The following is a 19,704-nucleotide window of genomic DNA, read 5'->3' as shown; positions in this document are numbered from 1 at the left end:
ATTTGGGTATCCCAAAGAGGAATCGAAAGAGCTATGCTAGGAGTATCACGTCTCACTCAAGTGAGAAAAGGAATCTGGAGTTCTGACCTCCGTCGACGGTCAAGAATCAGGGACGCTGTCTTGTTTGCCAAGGCATCAAAAATCAGATGGGCCGGTCATGTAATGCAATTCAGAGATGACCGCTGGACTAGAACTGTTACTGACTGGATTCCGGGACGTCAGAAGACCTCGTGGCTGTCCACCAACTAGATGGTCAGATTTCTTCTTCAAATCTCTGAATGAATGACTTGAGGCTCTTCCTGTTCCTCGAGCAAGCAGATATCATTGGGCTGCACCAGCATGCGGCAAGGACAAATGGAGACGTTACTGGCGCCCGCTCGAGCAAATCGAAGATGAACGGGATGACAAGTGACAAGTGACAAGTGATATACTTTGGGGTATTATGGTTTGCAATACAGATACTGAGAGGCTATCATGTTTGGTCCATTACCTACTTTCAGCACATATTTCTATCCTGAACAATCCCTCCAACCATCATTGATTTAGTGATCCCTTCTCTATCCCAGCTGCCTTCTCCCCCAGCTAATGAGGCAGGCTTCCAATTATGCACCAATATTCCTGGCCCTTTTGTCTACTGTCCTTGGGTATCAGTCTCATGTTATGTTATTTTATATTCCACAAATGAGTGCATTAATTCTATGTCTGTCCTCTCTTTCTGACTCATTTCACTTAGCATAATACTCTCCATGACCATCCACTTAGAAGCAAATTTCATGACTTCATCTCTCCTAATAGCTGCACAGTATTCCACTGTGTAGATGTACCAAAGTTTCTTTAATCAGTAGTCTATTCTCAGGCACTCAGCTTGTTTCCAGATTCTGGCTATTGTGAGCAGTGCTGCAATGAACATACAGGTGCAGATGTCATTTCTACTGTGATTTTTGCAACCTTGGGATATATTCCCAGAAGTGGTATTGCAGGGTCATATGGAAGCTCAATTTGTTGTTTGCAAGGACTGCCTATATTGATATTGTTTTCTCAAAAGGCTGCACCAGTCGCCATTCCCATCAACAATGAAAGAGAGTTACTTTCTCCCCACATCAGCTCCAGCACTGGTTGTTCTTGTTCTTTTTGATGTGTGCCAGTCTCTGTGGTGTGAGATGATATCTAATTGTTTTCATTTGCATCTTCGTGATGATTAGCAACGTAGAGCATTTTTTCATGTGCCTTTTGGTCATTTGTATTTTTTTTTTTGAGGAAGCTCCTGTTCATTTTTTTCTCCCCATTTTTTGGTGGGGTTGGAGATTTTTTCTTTACTACTTTAGTTCTACTAGCATCTTGTATATCCTGGATATTAATCCCTTATCAGATGGGTATTGGGTAAATATTCTTTCCCATTACATGGGCTCTCTCTGTATTTTGGTCACTGTTTCTTTTGAGGTGCAGAAGCTTCTTAGTTTGATGTAGTCCCATTTGTTTATGTTTGTTTTCACTTGCTTGGTCAGAGACGTTTCATCTTTAAGGATGCTTTTAGCTTCAACTCCCTCACTTCTGACCCAACCCGTTCCCCTATGTTTTAAGCCAAATAGCCCTGCATCTCACTTGGAAGTTTTTTTTTTTTTAGTTTTCTAAAACCTAAAACTTACTTTGAAGTTCACTTAAAACATAAATGGAGGGAAGGAAGGAAGGAAGGAAGGAAGGAAGGAAGGAAGGAAGGAAGGAAGGAAGGAAGGAAGGAAGGAAGGAAGGAACGAAGGAACGAAGGAAGGAAAGGAGGGAGGAAAGGGAAGGAAGGAAGGAAGGAAGGAAGGAAGGAAGGAAGGAAGGAAGGAAGGAAGGAAGGAAGGAAGGAAGGAAGGAAGGAAGGAAGGAAGGAAGGAGGGAGGGAGGGAGGGAGGGAGGGAGGGAGGGAGGGAGGGAGGGAGGGAGGGAGGGAGGGAGGGAGGGAGGGAGAGAGGGAGGCAAGGAAGGAGAAACGGAGGGAAGGACGGAGGGAGGGAGGGAGGGAGGAAGGGAGGGAAGGAGAGAGGGAGAGAGGGAGAGAGGAGGCAAGGCAGGGCCGGTTCTGCCTCCCCCATCACAAGATTCCCCATGCATCCCATCCCATCACTGCAAACTCCTACCTCTCTGTCCATTTGGTTCTGAACGGTGGCGGTCACCATGCTGTCCAGGGGGGAAAAGGCTGAGGGACAGAAACCCTTCCCCGCACGGGGCTGCACGGGGCCATAGCTTAATTCAGAGTCCAGGAGTATATCTGCCAGCAGCCGCTGCATTCTGAGATTGGTTTCTGTGCCTCTGGGATAATGGATGCTCAGGAGTGGCGGAGCCATTCCAGAGAATATATTTTGTATATCAGGAAAGGTTGCGCGGCCACATAAGTGCCACGTGGTTTGGAGATGTCCAGTCCCACATACCAGAGCCGTATTAGTAGGAGCTCAGCCCCCGGCGAGGGCTCCATCTAGAGAAGGTGTTCTGGCTATACCTTCTCCATCTGGCACCCCGGTATTGTTAGCCCGGTCTGAGGTCCGGAGCATTCTCCGGCTTACAGTGCTGCCAGAATGGCCCGGATTCTTCACTGCCGAGTATCAATCTTTTGTTATCACCATTTGAGCAATTCCCAAAATAGACTGTTTCTTATGTCTGGGATCCTAACGTCTCAGCTGATCCTAAGTGTCCAATTTATCATCTCTGAAGATTTATTTGTTTGTTTGAAGTACCATGATTTACAATACTGCTATTGTAGGGTATCACTTGTATCACTTATATCACTTGTCATCCCGTTGCTCATCAATTTGCTTGAGTGGGCGCCAGTAACGTCTCCATTCCTCCCTGTTGCCTTGTAGTGTAGCTCAATGGCGTCTGCTTACTCCAGGAACATAGAGAGCCTCAAGACATTCATTCAGGTCTTGACAAAGAAGTCTGACCATCTCATAAGTGGGCAGCCACGCATTCTTTTGACATCCTGTGGAATCCAGTCGGTAACGGCTCTAGTCCAAATGGTCTCCAAATCGCATTACATGTCCAGCCCGTGTCAAGGTGATTTTTGACACCTTGGCAAACGAGATAGTGTCCCTGATTCTCGATCATCAACAGAGGTCAAAACTTCGAATTTCTTCTCTCACATTGTAGGGTTTCATGCATTAAATAGTCCAACACCACACTCTCCACTGGAGTTTCTGTTTCCCTCTACTAGTGTTCAGGATCCCTTCCAGCCACATCCCCCCGCCCTTGGTAAGCTTAGTTTAAAGCTGTATTTTAAGGTTCATTGATAAGTGAAAGTAACAACATTGGCATCCTTCATGGGTACACAGTAACCCCAAATTTCATGTTAGCTGAGAAATGATAAGCGGAAAGAAAACACCTTTTTCAACATGGTGTTATCAAGGGTGGGTGTGTGGGTGCACTGTCTGAGCACATGCCCTACAAAACCAAGATTATTATGCAGACTCTTCCTGGAATCCTTAGGAATCATTCTGTTCAACCCACAGAGAACTTCCTCTGAAGAATTAGGGAATTTCATCACTTAGCTGCCACATCAACTTGGGCAAGTTTTTTTAACTTTCCTAAGCCTTGAGTTATTTGCCAGCTAATAGGTAGAATGCCAGCAACTTTGAGTATCCTGTTCAGGTACAGTCTGGGGTCTCATAACCTCAGATCCACCTTCTAAGGCTCAGCAATCAGAACCAGGGACACAGAGCTCAACATCAACCCCTAAGTTTTCCTCTAAGGTTGACAAATTATCTTTCCCAGCCCCTGACCCCAGTCCTCCTCTCCCTCTACTAGAAAGTCAGGAAGGCTTACAACCACATGAAGCTCCAAGAAGCTTCCAGACGTGTCTTTCTAACAGCCTGAGCCACAGCAGGTTAAGTCTTGATGAGGTTTGATTTTGTATTAGTAGAGCCCAATGGGCTGAAGGGAAATTCTAGTTCTTCCGCAGTCCCCTCAGAAGCATTTGCTTCATCAAGCCAACCAAGATTAAGTAATTTACTTTTTTATTTTTCAAGCCACAAAACAGAGGGGCACTGTCTACATCAGTGCCTGGTCCAATTACAAGAAAACACTTGTGGATAATAGTTTCCGGTAGGGCTCCTCTGAGGCAGAGAGTGTTCTGGCTTGGCCTAAGAAGAGAGGGTGCTGTGCTCACATTTCAATTAGCTTTGTTTGACTTGGGAATTCACATCTTTCTCTGGTACAATTACATCCTGCACTGATCCTCAAGTCTTCCCACCTTTGAAAGTCACTCTCAGGTCTCACATTTTCCTACAAGAAGCCCTCATAGCCTCACTTACTTCTGACCTCTGCTAACACTGCCTGGTATGCCACACATAATGTCCCCAAGACAGTTTCTCAGATGGCCTCCAAAACAAACTGACTCTTGAGGTCAGAGAGATGGTACAAGGAAGAAGGCACTGACCTTGTCTGCTGCCTACCCTGGTTAGATATCCAGCACAACAAATGGTTCCCTGATCACCTCCAGGAGTGACCCCCGAAACACAGAGGCAGGGGGATGCCTTGAGTACCTCTGTGTTGTACTCAGGTGGTCCAAAAAAGCCAAATTAACAAAAGAAAGCAACGCTACTCTCCAACCAGCATTTGTACAGACCAACAGCATGAGTCATCAAAGCTCCATCGAGGCCTATACCTACCCAGCTTTCCACAAAGCTACAGGAGCAGACAGTGGCCAGGCTTGCATCCTCCCAGCTCTGGCTTAAGACAGTCAATCCTGGCAGGGCCACCATTGATAAGGCCCAAGAAGAACAATCAGGAGTGAGGACAGCAGTCTGGAGCAATATTACAGCAGATAAGGTGTTTATCTTGCGCATGGCCAGCCTGGGTTCCATCCCCGGCATCCCCTATGGTCTCCCTTGCACCTTCACCCATGAACAGAATTTTAAATTTGTAATTTAATTTTGGCCCTTGTGGAGCAATTCTGAGTACAAAGCCAGAATTAACCCTTGAGCATTCCCAGGTGTGACACAAAAAGCCAAACAAAAAAAGACAGACCTCTGCCCGTCATTCCCCAGGCAGGATCATAGGTCTAGAGTCAAACCCCTTTGTTCACATCCAATTCTGGGGTATAGGGTTGATTCATCAGTATATGAGGGTCAGCAAGTCCAATCCCTGGCAGTGCCCCATATCTGAATGTAAAAGGGGGACTGCCGCAAGAAACTCCAGCATCACAACAAAGGGTGAAGCAAGTGCCACAACTCCGTGTACATGCTGTACTGAGCACCACAATTCAGGGTGTGATTCCCTAGGATCACAGGGACTGACCAGGTGTGAGGATGACACACAAGTGGGAGATCCTTGGTGACCATGGGCAAGCACAAGGGGGGCAACTCCCATCTCACACCCTGCGAGACCAGGAGCAAGTCACTGCACTTTTCCAAGAATCAATTGCTCCCCCTAGTGTTAGAGGTTCCCCTGGCTCTTTCCAGGATAAAGCTTGAGGATCTCAGGCAGTGTGAAATCCGCCAGCCACATAAGGGTAAATGCCATTTGATTCCATTTTGCCTGGAGTAACCAAATTCAGAGAGAGAGAAAACAGTAGTCCAGGGCTGATGGAGGGAGAATGGGGAGTCAGTGTTCCATAAGGATAGTTTCCATTGAAAACATGAAAAAAAAAAACTAGAGATGTAATGAGGTGAGCCTTGTAAAGGACAATGTAAATGCATTCTGGCCAGAAAATTGAACCCTTTAAATGGTCAAAATGATCACTTTTGGGGCTGGAGCGATAGCACAGCGGGTAAGGCATTTGCCTTGCACGTGGCCCACCTGGGTTCAATTCCCAGCATCCCATATGGTCCCCTGAGCACTGCCAGGAGAAATTCCTGAGTGCAGAGCCAGGAGTAACCCCTGTGCATTACCGGGTGTGACTCAAAAAAAGCAAAAAAAAAAAATGATCACTTTCATTTTACAAGTCCATCTTCAACCACAATAAGATTAAAGGCATGGGACTTGACACAACTGACAGATCCCAGTCCTTACACGTGCCAGGCTCTGGGTTCTATCCCCAGCACCACACGTTCCCTTCACTCCCCAGAAAGCAGCATTGAGCCACAGAGCACCACTGGGTGTGATTGCCACAAAGGCTAAAATTAAGTTAAAATTTTACAATTAGCTTTTGCTCATAGGTGAAGGTGGGGACTGACTGAGTTCTTCAATGCAGATCTTAGAGCTTTACCTGACACTGTGGCATGGCTGGTCATCTCCTCACTTCCAAGATTAGAAGTGTGACCCTATTACACTCTGGGCTCTGACCTCGACCGATCCCACAACCCTGCCTGGCCTCCCCTCATAGGAAATCCTGTAGGTATATCAGGTTCTGAGCCCCTTTCTTGTCTCTGACAGTGAGGTTCAGTGTTGCCTTTGCCCCACCACCAGAAAAGTCATCCTGGTTCTCAAGTAACTCCTTGGTCCTGGCCCTAACCCTAAGTTCATTATCAACCATAATCAAAGGAGACTGAAGAGAGAACAGCAAGATACTTGGGTCTTCATGACTGATAAAGGCAAAGTCAGAAGTCATTAATGGGTGTCTCTAACATCTCTCAAGTATAGATTATTTCTCAAAGTGACCTTGCTTTGTTGGAGAGGAAAGAAGAAATAGTACACCCATCAGTTTCACTAAGGCTACACCTCTCAACACTGTGAAGGCCATCCATGGTGTCTTCTTAGCTTCTCACTCCTGTCACCCTTATAAGTCCCTGGTAACCAAGAGAAACAACACAATTTGCAGTTTTCTCTGCCTCTCTTCACCATCTCTCTTCCACCATCACTATCCCCTATCCCTTTCCTATTCGTAACAAACTCCTGTCTGCCCCTGAAAACCCAAATGAAATGTGATCTTCTGTTTGATCCTAACCCTTTTCTCTATCCTCCACTTTAAATTCTGTGTGTATTTGATGTATCTTTCCCCAAACATCATTTTCCACATGCTAAGCATGTTTTACACACACATCACCATAAATTTTCTTTATTTTTGTTCCTAATTTAAGGAACCAATCATAGACAGAGAGTTGTCTATGACATGACAGGGTTGTAGGAAAATAATACAAACTAAAGAACTCTGTAATGTGAAGGTACAAGTTAGCACACACTTTTAGAGTGAAAATGCTTTGGATTGGTTTAGATAGATAGATAGATAGATAGATAGATAGATAGATAGATAGATAGATAGATAGAGATCAATAGATGGATATCAGTATATATACATATATATTGCCTTTCAAAGATTGTTTTCATCAGCCTTGTGTTACCTAAATAACCTAAAGAGCTCTTCTCTTCCCGCCCATTGATACCACTCTCCTCCCAGACTAAGGCCCTGGAATCAGACTTGTTTCCCCAGAGCCTCCCTGTCTGAAGCTCCAGTTACAAAAATCAGAACTCTCTTGACAACCAACCTTCTGCTGTATTTTTCCCTGAAGTAGAAAGGGAAGGTAATGACATGCACAGCAGCGCTAATGCAGCATTAAGATAAAAAATAAATTATTCATAGGCACGAAAATAATGTTAAAGTGCTGCCAGTGTTTTAATCACAGACAGTAATACTATTTGCGACTACCAACTTTCTGTGCAGACGCTGAAAGCACGACACTACTGAGAGCAGAACTTTGAGCAGCCCTGCACACAGCTCATACATGAGGAGGAAGTCCCTGTACATGGGTCAACACACCACAGAGCTTTCCCCATCTCCAGCCACATGGGAGAGTCAGGCAAGAAGTGTTTTCCGCTTGGTGTCAATACTGGAATCTCCTGGGAAGCAGTTGTCTTTTCTGTTTTGTCTTGTTCTGCTTTTGTTTATTTGTTTGTTTGTTGGGGATGGGGGGAGGAAGAGCTAGCAATGCTCAGGGGTTACTCCTGGCCCTGTACTCAGGAATTACTCCTGGCAGAGTCTTGGGGGATCATATAGGGTGCCAGAGATTGAACCCAGTTCAGCCATATGTAAGGCAAATGACCTACCTGCTGTACTATGGCTCCATCCCCTTTGTTTTGTTTATATTTATCACTTCCCCTTCTCTTTGCTGATGCTGTTATTGTGATGGCCAAGAATGTGCACATCCTTGGCTGTGGTGCTCTCCTCCTCAGTGTCCATGCTATTCGGGACAGAACTCTTTAATGGCTGTGCTGGCACCCACCTGGCTTCAGTGTGACCAGAAACTGACTCCAGAGGTCATAGACAGCAGAACTGCTGGGTGCCTAGTCAGGGGGCCCTGGGGATTGAACTCATGGCCTTATGCTTACAAGGCAGGCAATTTTTTAACCACTGAGCTATCTCCTATCACCAAAGCAATTTTTCTACTTAAATTAATGTCTAACCTCCTCTTATTGCCCTCCCCTACCACTGTCCATGCCTCCTGTCCACCCACCTCCTTGTCACCACCATTCCTGCACATTACCCTGGTGGACGGTGACACTACCCTCCCTGACACTCTCTGTCAACTCCAGCTCTACCCCTGAAATATTTCCTGTATGCCAAAAAAAGAACCAGTTCCACCTTCTGCCACGAGAGAGCAAAAAGAGACAAGGCACACCTCTCATATCACAGAGACTGGCACACATCAAAAGAACAAAAGCAATTGCTGTTGGCGTGGATATGGGGATAAAGGGACCCTCCTACACTGCTGGTGGGAATGCTGACTGGTTCAGCCCTTTTAGAAAACAATTGAGCTCCCATTTGACCCAACAATATCACCCCTGGGAATATATCCCGGAGAGGCAAAAAAGTATAGTTGAAATGATATCTGCACTCGAATGTTCATTGCAGCACTGTTTACAATAGCCAGAATCTGGAAAAAACCCAAGTGCCTGAGAATAAATGACTGGTTAAAGAAACTCTGGTACTCGAGTGCCCTAGAACAGATGACTGGTTGAAGAAACTTTGGTACATCTATACAATGGAATACTATGCAGCTGTTAGAAAAAATGAGATCATGAAGTTTGCATATAAGTGGATCAGCATGGAAAGTATCATGCTAAGTGAAATGAGTCAGAAAGAGAGAGACAGACATAGAAAGATTGCACTCATCTGTGGAATATAGAATAATAGACTAGGAGACTAACACCCAAGAATAGTAGAAATAAGTACTAGGAGGTTGACTTCATGGTTTGGAGGCTGGTCTCTCATTCTGGGCAACTTAGAGAAGGGAACACCAATAAAATGTGGTCGGAGGTCATGTGGGGGAGGGGTGACGCGTGCCGAATGTAGACTAGAGACTAAATACAATGGCCGCTCAACACCTTTATTGCAAACCACAACACCTAATCAGAGAGAGAGAACGAAAGGGAATACCCTGCCATAGTGGCAGTTTGGGGTGGGGGGAGACGGGACTGGGGAGGGTGGGAGGGATGCTGGGTTTACTGGTGGTGGAGAATGGGCACTGGTGAAGAAAAGGGTTCTCGAACTTTGTATGGGGGAAACATGAGCACAAAAATGTATAAATCTGTAACTGTACCCTCACGGTGATTCACTAATTAAAATTTTTTTTTAATTTTTTAAATAAATAAATAAATAAAATTGCAAATAAAAAAAAGAAAAAAACTCTGATACATCTACAAAGTGGAATACTATGCTGCTGTTAGAAAAGATGAAGTCATGACCTTTGCATATAAGTGGATCAATATGGAAAGTATCATGCTAAGTTAAATGAGTCAGAAAGAGAGAGACAGACATAGAAAGATTGCACGCAACTGTGGAATATAAAGTAACAAGATGGGAGACTGGCACCCAAAAATAGTCGAGATAAGTACCAGGAGATTGGCTCCACGGCCTGGAAGCTGGCCTCACATGTTGAGGAAGGCGCAGCTCATATAGAAAAGGAAACACCAGGTAAAGTGTGGTTCGAGGACCTGCTGGGGATGGGAGATGTGGGCTGAAAGTAGACTATAGACCAAACACAATGGCCACTCAGTGCCTCTATTGCAAACCACAACACCCAAAAGGAGAGAGAGAACAAAAGGGAATACCCTGCCACCGAGGTGGGGTGAGGGGGGTGGGGGGGAAGGATACTGGGATCATCGGTGGTAGAGAATGGGCACTGGTGGAGGGATGGGTACTCGAGCATTGTATGACTGAAACACAAGCACAAAATGTTGTAAGTTTGTAAAAAAAAAATTGAAAAATAAAAAAATTTTTAAAAGAACTAGAAAGAGGAATTTGAGGGTCAACTTTGTTCCAAAAAGACTTAAAACAAACAAAAAAAAGACAAGGAAACAGAAGCGGAGAGCGAGCTCTGTGAAGTGGACACAGCATGAGGGTATGGGTGCACTGCAGGGAGGATGGTGAGCCTGACACATGCTTGGCATTAGGATTGCTTACTTCAGTCACTCAGCCATCAAGGCACACATCTCGAGTCAGGAAGAGAGTGTCTTTGCTTCCACCAGTGCCCATTCCCCACCAACAATATCTCACGGTGACCCATTAAAATAAAAATTATTTTAAAAGAAGAATGTCTTTGTCCTCAGGGACTCTGGATCTGAATGCGGTGAGGGGATGGGGGTGTTACACCACAGCCTGTCTGTGTGGGTGGTCCTGGATTTGTGGAACACACTCCCAAATTTTCTTTCTGCAGCTTCATGATCCCATGAGGCAGGGGCTGTGATAGACCCTATTCTTGGATGAGAAGGTGAGACTTGGCAGCAGTAGCTTGTCCAAGGTCAGTCAGGAGTGTTTAGTGTCAAGCCCTCAGCAGCGCCAATCAAAGTTAAATGTGCAGAAAAGGAGAGAGGTGGGGGTATGGAGGGTCACAGACCCCAAACAAGTAGTCCTCACCCCCCGTCCATTTCACTGGGTCTTTTCCTTCCTGTGACCCCAAAACACTGAGACTACATGTTACTAGGAGGCACAGAGTATGCACACCTGACAGTGACTGTCCCACATCTGGCAGGGTGCTGGCACAGGACTGGCATCCCCACAAGGTCTAGCCCTGCTGTCCCTGCAAGGGACAAAATAGTCTACAAACCAAAGTCAGCCTGTTGGGAACGGCTGTCCAGCAGACACCCTGACCCCACCTGATTGATCTCAGAAGGGCAGCAGGCCCCCGGGAGGGCAGACAATGACCCATCCCAGCAAGAGCTGCAGACAACCTTGCACCTGGCCAGATGCTCAAGTTCACCTGTGGCTGGATACCAGGCTGAGGTACTTGGGTTTAAACTTTCTCCTCCCGCCATCGACCCCGTTCCATCCTGTCCCCAGAGTAGAAAGCTGACATTAGGGGGTCCCAGAAGTCAAAATCTCAGCTGGAGAGACAGTACTGAGGGTAAGGCCAAAGTTGGTCTGATACCCAAGTATCAGAAACGCAGTTGGGTATCAGAAATGCACAGAGGGCTGCTAAACCACAGCTATCAGGTCAGAAAAACAATTCAAAGGGATAAGCACATGGTTTGTATGTAGGAGGCCCAAGTCCAATCCCCAGGGACTGCCTGGAGCAACCACCAAGCACACAGGAGGGAAGAGCCATTGAACACTGACAAACATGGTCCTAAAATTCGAAAAATAATAATCAGCACAGCTTCAAGGGAAGATGGTTCAAAGGACTGGATCACATGCTTTGCAGGTGGGAACCCTGGATTTGTCCTCCAGTACCATGTGGTTCCCCAAGAACTTCTGTGTGATAAACACACACACACACACACACACACACACACACACACACACACACACACACCTCAAAGCTTGTTGGGCCCAAAATGGCCTGGCTCAGATAGAGTCTGAGAACTGTATTTTCTAACTAGTTCCTAGAGATGCCACATTTGCAGAACCACTGCCCTACCTGTACCTCACTCTGGTTCCATGTTGGAGTCACATGGGGAATCTTCCAAATATCCCCCACTCAAAGCCCAGCAAACGCCCAAAGATTCTGATCCTAATGGTCTCTAGGCATAAGAGTTTTGACACTCTTCTGCAGTCCTGAGTGCAATCCACTCCAGATGGTTATTTTCACAGCTTACCCCTCTTACTCTCACAGACCTGCTCCCCCGCATCTACTCAGCTGCTTTAACTACACTGCAGGTCCGGTCATGGCTACAAACTTCTGTCCTGCAAGTCTCTGCCCCATTAGCTCCACTCAAGGCGGATCTCATTCCTCTGAACAGCTCCCTTCCAAGAGCCTAGAACCAGCCACACCCTGACTGACAGCAATCCGAATTCACACCCATCCCTGCCTTCAGCTGGGGGCACTGTTTCTCATGTGTATTTCTGTGTTCTCAGCATTTGCAATAAAACTCTGTGCACATCAGTGCTGTGATGTGAATGAGCCCTCTATGAATCGGCCTTCTAGCTTGCTGACTGATGGAGTCAGCAAAGTAGGACTCTAAAGGACTATATCTCTAAAGGACTATATTCAGCCTCAAAAAATCACAGTTTTAAGAGAAGTATTTCTGCTGCATATCTGTTGATATGCAGCAGAAATACTAGAGGGACATGGAAGAGCTAGCCCAAGTACCTCCAGGGTCTCCGGGAGGGAAAGAAGAATGGCCAGAGGTACCAAAGGTGGGTATGGTACTAGGGGTCCCAGTGAAATCATGAATGGTCAGATTTTGACCAAGTGAGGTTCTTGTGTTGGGATGATCAGGGCACCTAGGAGAAGAAGGCATCAGGGAAAAGCTTCCACCAGGATATAGGGAGCAGGGAGCAGCCTGGCCCTTCCAAGCCAGAGAATCAGTTCAGCCATGCTGAATGCTGGGTCCCCACAGCACTGAGGGTAGAGATGCAGAAACTTCAGTCAAGATGAGAAGCGGGGCCCAATAGTGTCTCCAGAGCCAGCTGCATGGATGTGTGACCCACTGCATCTCACAGGCCCACATTTAGAAGGGCCCCTGCCTTTGGTTTCAAGATCTGAGGATGTTACCTGGCCCTTTGCAATAATTATTTCTGCATGGGGGCCTCATGTTTTTCATTCTGTGCTGAGCCCTGCAGATTGGTGGCACATGAACAGCAAGTATACGTGTGCTTCCATGCACATGGCCTTGAGAGCCTGTGCACTCCCCAGACTCAGCTTCCCCATCTCCTACTGCAGGCTGACCTCACAGCCAGAGGAGCTGCAGGAGGGAGCAGATGGGAATGTTAGTCTTCCTTATACAAATATTTGCCAGGGCGGCAATTATATGGGGATAGATTATTAATGCTCCTCCTGCTAATAACCGAGTTAGAGTTCTCACGTTACTTAGCATCTCCTCCATACTTCACCCTCTACCTTTTTCTTTAAGATCCACAAGAGAATGGGAAACACAGTTCTTCCCTTTGGGGGGATGGAGGGATAAACTGGGTGGTACTCGGTCTTACTCCTGGCTCTATGCTCAAGGATCACTTCTTGGCAGGCTTAGGGACCATATGAGGTGACAGGGATCAAGCCTTGGATAGGTTGCACGCAAGACAGGTGACTTCCCCACTGTCTGGCCTCTCCAACCCCTGTTCTTTCCACTTGACAGAAGAGGAAAGAGCTCAAAAAAGCTTTGGGTGGCCTTCATGTTCGATCTATAGTCCACTTTTAGTTCTCATCTTCCAACCCGAATGGATCCTCCCAATATCCTCTTGGTGTTCTCTTCTCTATCTGAGCTGCCCTTTCCCCCAGCATGTGACTGAACATGAAGGCCACTCAATACCTCTATTGCAAACTACACCACTCAAAAGGAGAACCAAAGGGAATGCCCTGCTGCAGAGGCAGGGTGGGGTGGTGGGGAATGGGGTGGGGGTGGTGGGAGGGATACTGGGATCATTGGGGGAGGTGAATGGGCACTGGTGGAGGGATGGGTAAACAATCACTGTATGAGTGAAATGCAAACACAAAAGTTCATAACTTTGTAACTGTACATCACAGTGATTCTCTAATAAAAAAATTTTAAAAAATAAATAAAACGTAATTCTGCTCTTAAAAAAAAAGGCTTTGGGTTTTTTCTCTAAATTCTAGTTCTGATCAGAGGCCCAAACAGAAGCAACAAGTCATCTGTGCTTGAGCTGTAATCCAGCACTCAGCTCTGAGCTTCTTAGTTTAAGTCTGTCTGGGTTAAAATACATTTTCTCTCCAAGTAGTTGACTAGACCTGACTAGAGCAAAGAAATCCAGGGGCAATGGGGCACTAATCTTGGGTTAATGACAAGCTCCACCCCAGGCAGGAATCTCTAGGACTATACAGCTGAGAAAAATAATAGTCTAATGCCCCCTCCAAAAAAAACCCAACCCCAGGCACTGTCTTGGGCTGACCCCCATTTCAGGGCCTCTCCTCCTTATTCTCACCCTTTAAGATGCTAATAGATTTTCTATAGCTGCAGGCAGATCAGATCTCTGCTGTTCTGAACTAATGTTAAAGTATTAGAAAAGACTTCCTGGGAATTCTCTATTTCTTTTCCTTATTTTCCCTTTCAGCACACACACAAAAAGAAGAAAACAGATGACCTAAATCTGCCAGATATCTTTGAAAGGAAGGAACCCCAGGGAAGAACACATTAGCAAAGGCACAGCCTATTTCATTATTACAGAACTGCCAAAATTGTTAAATGACTAGAAAGCACTTTGAATAGGAAGTTGGTGATTACAGTTCCTGGTGCCTTTATCCCCGCAAACACATAATGCAAGAAAATATTTATAGATGTAAACAATACCCTAGAGTCCCCAGCTCACTCTGAACAGGTGAGTCACCTGCAAAGATTTACTCTTAAATAACAATTTGAAGATTACAAGTCACCAACAAGCAAGGGCACAGGGACCCAAGGAATGTGTAATTGTGAAGGTTTGTAAATGGACACATGGGTTCTAGAGTCTGACCCACATACCACAAGACCAGACAGCCTTGTGCTTAGTTAAACTGAGTGATCCATGAAACCAACAAAACCACTTAAGTCCCTAAAGAAATCCTATGAAAATCCTTCAAGAAAGGAATTTTTTTCCACTTAAGTGATTATATTAATGGTACAGGCATATAGATAAGAACCCTGGTAATAATTTGGGGGGGAGGATAATAAAACTAGAAGAAACTGCCTAACCCTGAAACAACCCAAAAGGCATGAGGACCCTTGAGATGTAAATACTGAGCTCTTTGGAGATGAAGAAAATGAACAACCAGATACAGAAACTGAGATACCACCCAGAGAAGGGTCAACTCCCTCACAGAAGAAGCTTCTAGAGGATCTGAAGGTCATGAATAAGAATATGATATAATCATCAGAGTTCAAGGCTCTTACCCAGTGATAGCACACCAATTAACATTTTTTGTATGCAAAGAAGTTCGTCTGGAAGAAAACTTCTTATGAAACCAACTTTGTAAGCCCAGGTGGGGCTCATTCTTCACCCTAGAGACTGACATGCAACCCAACCAGATGTTCACTCTACATTTTCCCATTTGGCAGAAGCCCATGCTTCTCTTGGAATGATTATCTCTCTTTCTCTCCCTTTACATTTCCAAGTAAAGTTCTGTCAATGAACTATTTTACTTCACTATTTTGTCTCCACCTGAAATTCTTCCCTGCAAGGGGAGGCAGCATTCCTGGAAAACCTGGGCAGAGGCTAGGACTGACTTTTCTTTCCTGAAAAGAACAATTCCTCACTCCAGCCTGAGTCCATGGCTCTCCAAGAACCTAGGTGTGAGGATTAGTTTTGGCACCATCAGACTAATTGGACTTCAGATGCTGCTTGATGGCTGTCTCATGGGGTTGGGGGCCACTAACATTCATGCTGCTTAAGTAATCAAAGCAGATTTTACCAGTCCTGACCCATGTCAGATATTTCCTAGGGTGACCAAGAAAGGCTAAGTAGAGAGTGAATGCACTCCAGAGACTACCGCTCTTGCTCCCCACTTCACCCAAGACACCTGCAACACTTGGCCAGAGAGCCAAGACTCGGGTTACCTTCAAGACAATTTATGACCCCCCAAACCCTGTTTCTTCTGCAACATTAATAAAATTGAAGCAGGCAAGTATATAGGGAAGGGCCCCCATAGCAATGAATTTTTGGTAAGTAGCACTAATAGCCCCAAGGCTGCTAATACTCACCTTGTGGGCACAGGAACTAAAGCCTAGTCCTTTACCTGGACCAGCACAGACCCAGATAAGGCTAGACCCCACTCTGATAGTTCTAGTAAGAACAAAGGCCAGGAAAGGAATATCAAAGAAAACCAGCAACTACTCCCAACTCTATCCCCTTGGCAACACCCTAACAACTCTTACCTAGGTAGAAAACCCTACAGAAGCCAATTGGAACAAATGAAGCACACATACATGTGGTGCCTATGAGATGCCTGTGCCTATGTGTTGCTTCCCAGGGCATGTGGTGCCCGAGCACAAATGCCACCTACATCTCTCCTTTTGAGATGTTGAGATGTGTACTTTCATATGGAATGCTGGGATATGTACTGAGCTCTTCTCTCCACACTTAAGAAGCCCTTGTTTTCTCTTGAGCATATCTCTCTCTGTCTCTCTCTGTGTCTCTGTCTCTATCTGTCTCTCTTTTTCTCTCTCTCTCTCTCTTTCTCTCTCTCTTTCTCTCTTCCCACTCCCCCCCCACTGCAAAAACAAAAATACCTTCTAAATTAAATCTTTTATACTTCACTGATCATCTCCTGAAATTCTTCTCTGTGATGGAAATATGAAGGACCCTGATGTGGACAGGTAAAAAGCAAAGGGCCATGACAATGGAATTCCTGGGAAGTAATAAAACCAATAGCCCTTGGGGCTGGAGCAATAGCACAGGGGGTAGGGCATTTGCCTTGCACACGACCAACCCGGGTTTGATTCCCAGCATCCCATATGGTCCTCTGAGCACCGCCAGGGGGGTGTACAACCAGGAGTAACCCCTATGCATCTCTGGGTGTGACTCAAAAAGGGAAAAAAAAACAATAGCCCTGAAGTTGCAAAAAGCCCACCTTACAGATACAGGAACCAGGGCCTGATAAGACTTCACCTGGAGCTAACAGACGCAGAGAAGGCTGGATCTCCCTCCAAGAGAAGCTCCAACAGGAACAAAGGGCAAGGAAAGGAATTTCAAAGAGAACCATTCACCACTCTCAACTCTACCCCAATGGATTCTTACCTATGTAGAAGCCCCATGTAAGGCAACTTGGGAAAAACCCTATAAACGCCACCTTGAACAAAGGAAGCACGTGCATATACTGTCTGAGCCCATGTGCTGCTTCTGCCCACATGGCTGAGCACATGTGGTGCCCAGGCATATATGTCACCCATATCTCCCCTCTTGAGATGTGTACTGGGGCTCTCTCTGTCTCTGGAGAAGTCTGCATTCTCTCTTAAGCATGTTATTCTCTCCCTTTGCTCTCTCTCCTTCCCCTTCCTAAAAGCCTCCAAATAAAATCTGCTCTTACTTCACTGTTCTTCTTCTCCTGAAATTTTTTTCTGTGAGATAGGACAAAGACATGTAAAGTCTGGGTGAGACCTAGAACTGGCTTTCTTTTCCTACAAAGAGCCTTCCCAGCAGGCCCCAGGGTGGCAGAGGTGTATTGGGAGAAAGTTCCATCTCTCTTTACTCCACCTCACATAAGCCACTCATGGGGGACCACCAACTTCAACCCCATTTCACATAAATCACCCAGGGACCTCAATGACATCAAAATAAAGACAAAGTGGTGTCATAACATAGGAGATACCTTCCTGTATTCTCCAAAGTTCTTGAGGGAAAATAATCAAACCAGCATGAGAGAAATAAGGGGGAAGAAAAAGAGATAATTTATGAAGCCATGTGTACCTCCAACACAAATAGAAGAGGTCCAGCAAAAAGAAGTCACACCACACAACTTCAGAAGCTCATGAAATAAGTTTGGGTATTCCAGAAGACATTGGGAAGGCAAAGGAAGAGGTCAGTTAGAAAAACCACCTGGGAAAGCACTGTGAAACAAAGGTATGCAACAATAACATCCCCAAGAGATGACATCTTACCAAGTACAGTGAAGAAGGCCACATAAAAGGAGAGCTTTACAGGCAAGCATATTTCCAAAAAATAATATCCACTCTAACTCCCCTGAAGTTAACTTTTTACTGAGGACATATTTTGGCATGGCAGTTTTTTGCTCCCCTACGATGCCTGCCTCTGAATTTTCTAGATGTGTTGTTAAACAACTGTTTTTTGCACAAAACATGCTCAACACATAGTTCCAGACATGTTCTAAAAATAACTCCACTGAATTTAACATTTAACAAGACCAGTTCTGCACTCCATTAGAATGCAACAGCTCGACCAGAACAGCTGCCTCCAGTCACTTGTATAAAGTCTTTCTGCTGCTTCTGTTGTTCCATCTTGCACCAAAGACCCACTTTGTGTCTGCCTGGCTGCAAGGGCAGCCACCCTAACTGGGCAGAAGTGATTGGGTCAAGGTTGGACAACGAAGTGACTCAGGCTAAACGGCTCAGAAGCTCTCCCAGAAATCTGGAACTCAGATGGTAGTATCTTGAAAAAGTAAAAAATAGGCTGCTTAAGGGAGCCGTGGGCCATGGTACAGCAGAGGAAGATCCACAGAGCAGAAGCAGGGATGAGGTCTAGAGGATAAACAACATTAAAAGGTTTAGGAGGCCACAGTTCTTGAGGTCAAGCCGGGGTCAATTGCATTCCCAACAGCTGGCTCCCATCCCTGAATAAATCCTCCTTTTATGTTTAAGCAAGCTCAAATGGATTTCAGTTATTACCCACCAAATTAGTTTGTCTCTACTTGATGGTGCAAAAAACTTTAGAACAAATTAAGCAGAAAATTCTGGGGGCTGGAGCAATAGTATATCGGGTAGGGCATTTGCCTTGCATGTGGCCAACCCAGGTTTAATTCTCAGCATCCCATATGGTCCTCTGAGCACCGCCAGGGGTGATTCCTGAGTGTAGAGCTCAGAGTAACCCCTGTGCATTGCCAGGTGTGACCCAAAAAGCAAAAAAATAAGAAAAATAAAATTCTGTATTTGTTTACTCCTAAGGGTATAATTTTCAGATGTAACAGGAAGAAGAATAGAGACGTGGTGATATTATTCCTCTCAATAGTTTTTGGCATTTAAACCTCATTTGGTTAGGATCCTTTTCCAGATCGTAAGCATGATGATTGGGTGTTCACTTGTGTAGCATGTTTATCCCTTCAATCTTGTTTCACATTTGGTACATTACTCATATGACATGGGGGGGGGGAAATATTCCACTTGGCTAATAGCACCAAAAAAAAGTTAAATACTAGCTTCCCTCCATGCATATACCACTACCTCCTGCCCCATTCCACCCCCTACCTCTCCACTCCCATCCCTGCAGCCAATCTTCACAGCTGCACTTCTCCAAGTGGGATCCCGGACTGCAGAATGCCACCAGGATGACTCAGGAACTGGAGGTGAGGTCAAATATCTAAAACAGGTATTTAGAATTTCCCTCCCCAGTGATTGACCCCACAATGAAGTTTGGGAGCTTCAGGGGCTGGCTAGTCTCTCCCCTCTCCTCATACAAGACGCCAGCAGCTCCCTCACAGAACCTTATTATAAGTAATTCCTCTTAGTCAGCCTCAGGTACAGGAAGTGAACACAGAAGTACAGAGGTTGACTTGCTAGAAGTCACATAACCAGAAGGGTCCAGGTGGGTGTTTGACCCATCGCCATTCTCCTCCCTTCTGGGTGCCTCTCCCACTACCCAACCCCAGGAGATTTAGCCACTGTGGGGAGCCAACCAGGCCCACAGAAGTTATCAAATTACTGCCACCAAACAGGCTTTCTTCTACCATGAGGTGTTCTCTGCAGTTCCCATTC

General features: G+C 45.6%; 1 non-coding gene across 1 annotated transcript; it reads left to right on the top strand.

Moving 5' to 3' along the window:
- The first annotated feature begins 18,991 nt into the window (after positions 1–18,991).
- Positions 18,992–19,091, top strand: LOC129400237 (small nucleolar RNA U13). The gene has a single exon (XR_008627551.1). It is a non-coding gene; the product is annotated as a small nucleolar RNA U13 (small nucleolar RNA).
- Positions 19,092–19,704: the final 613 nt, after the last annotated feature.

This window comes from Sorex araneus, chromosome X (genome assembly GCF_027595985.1).
Source record: "Sorex araneus isolate mSorAra2 chromosome X, mSorAra2.pri, whole genome shotgun sequence".
In the NCBI taxonomy this organism is placed as follows: domain Eukaryota; kingdom Metazoa; phylum Chordata; class Mammalia; order Eulipotyphla; family Soricidae; genus Sorex; species Sorex araneus.
The sequence above is the reverse complement of the archived record's forward strand: the minus strand, read 5'-3'. Positions and strand labels throughout refer to the sequence as shown.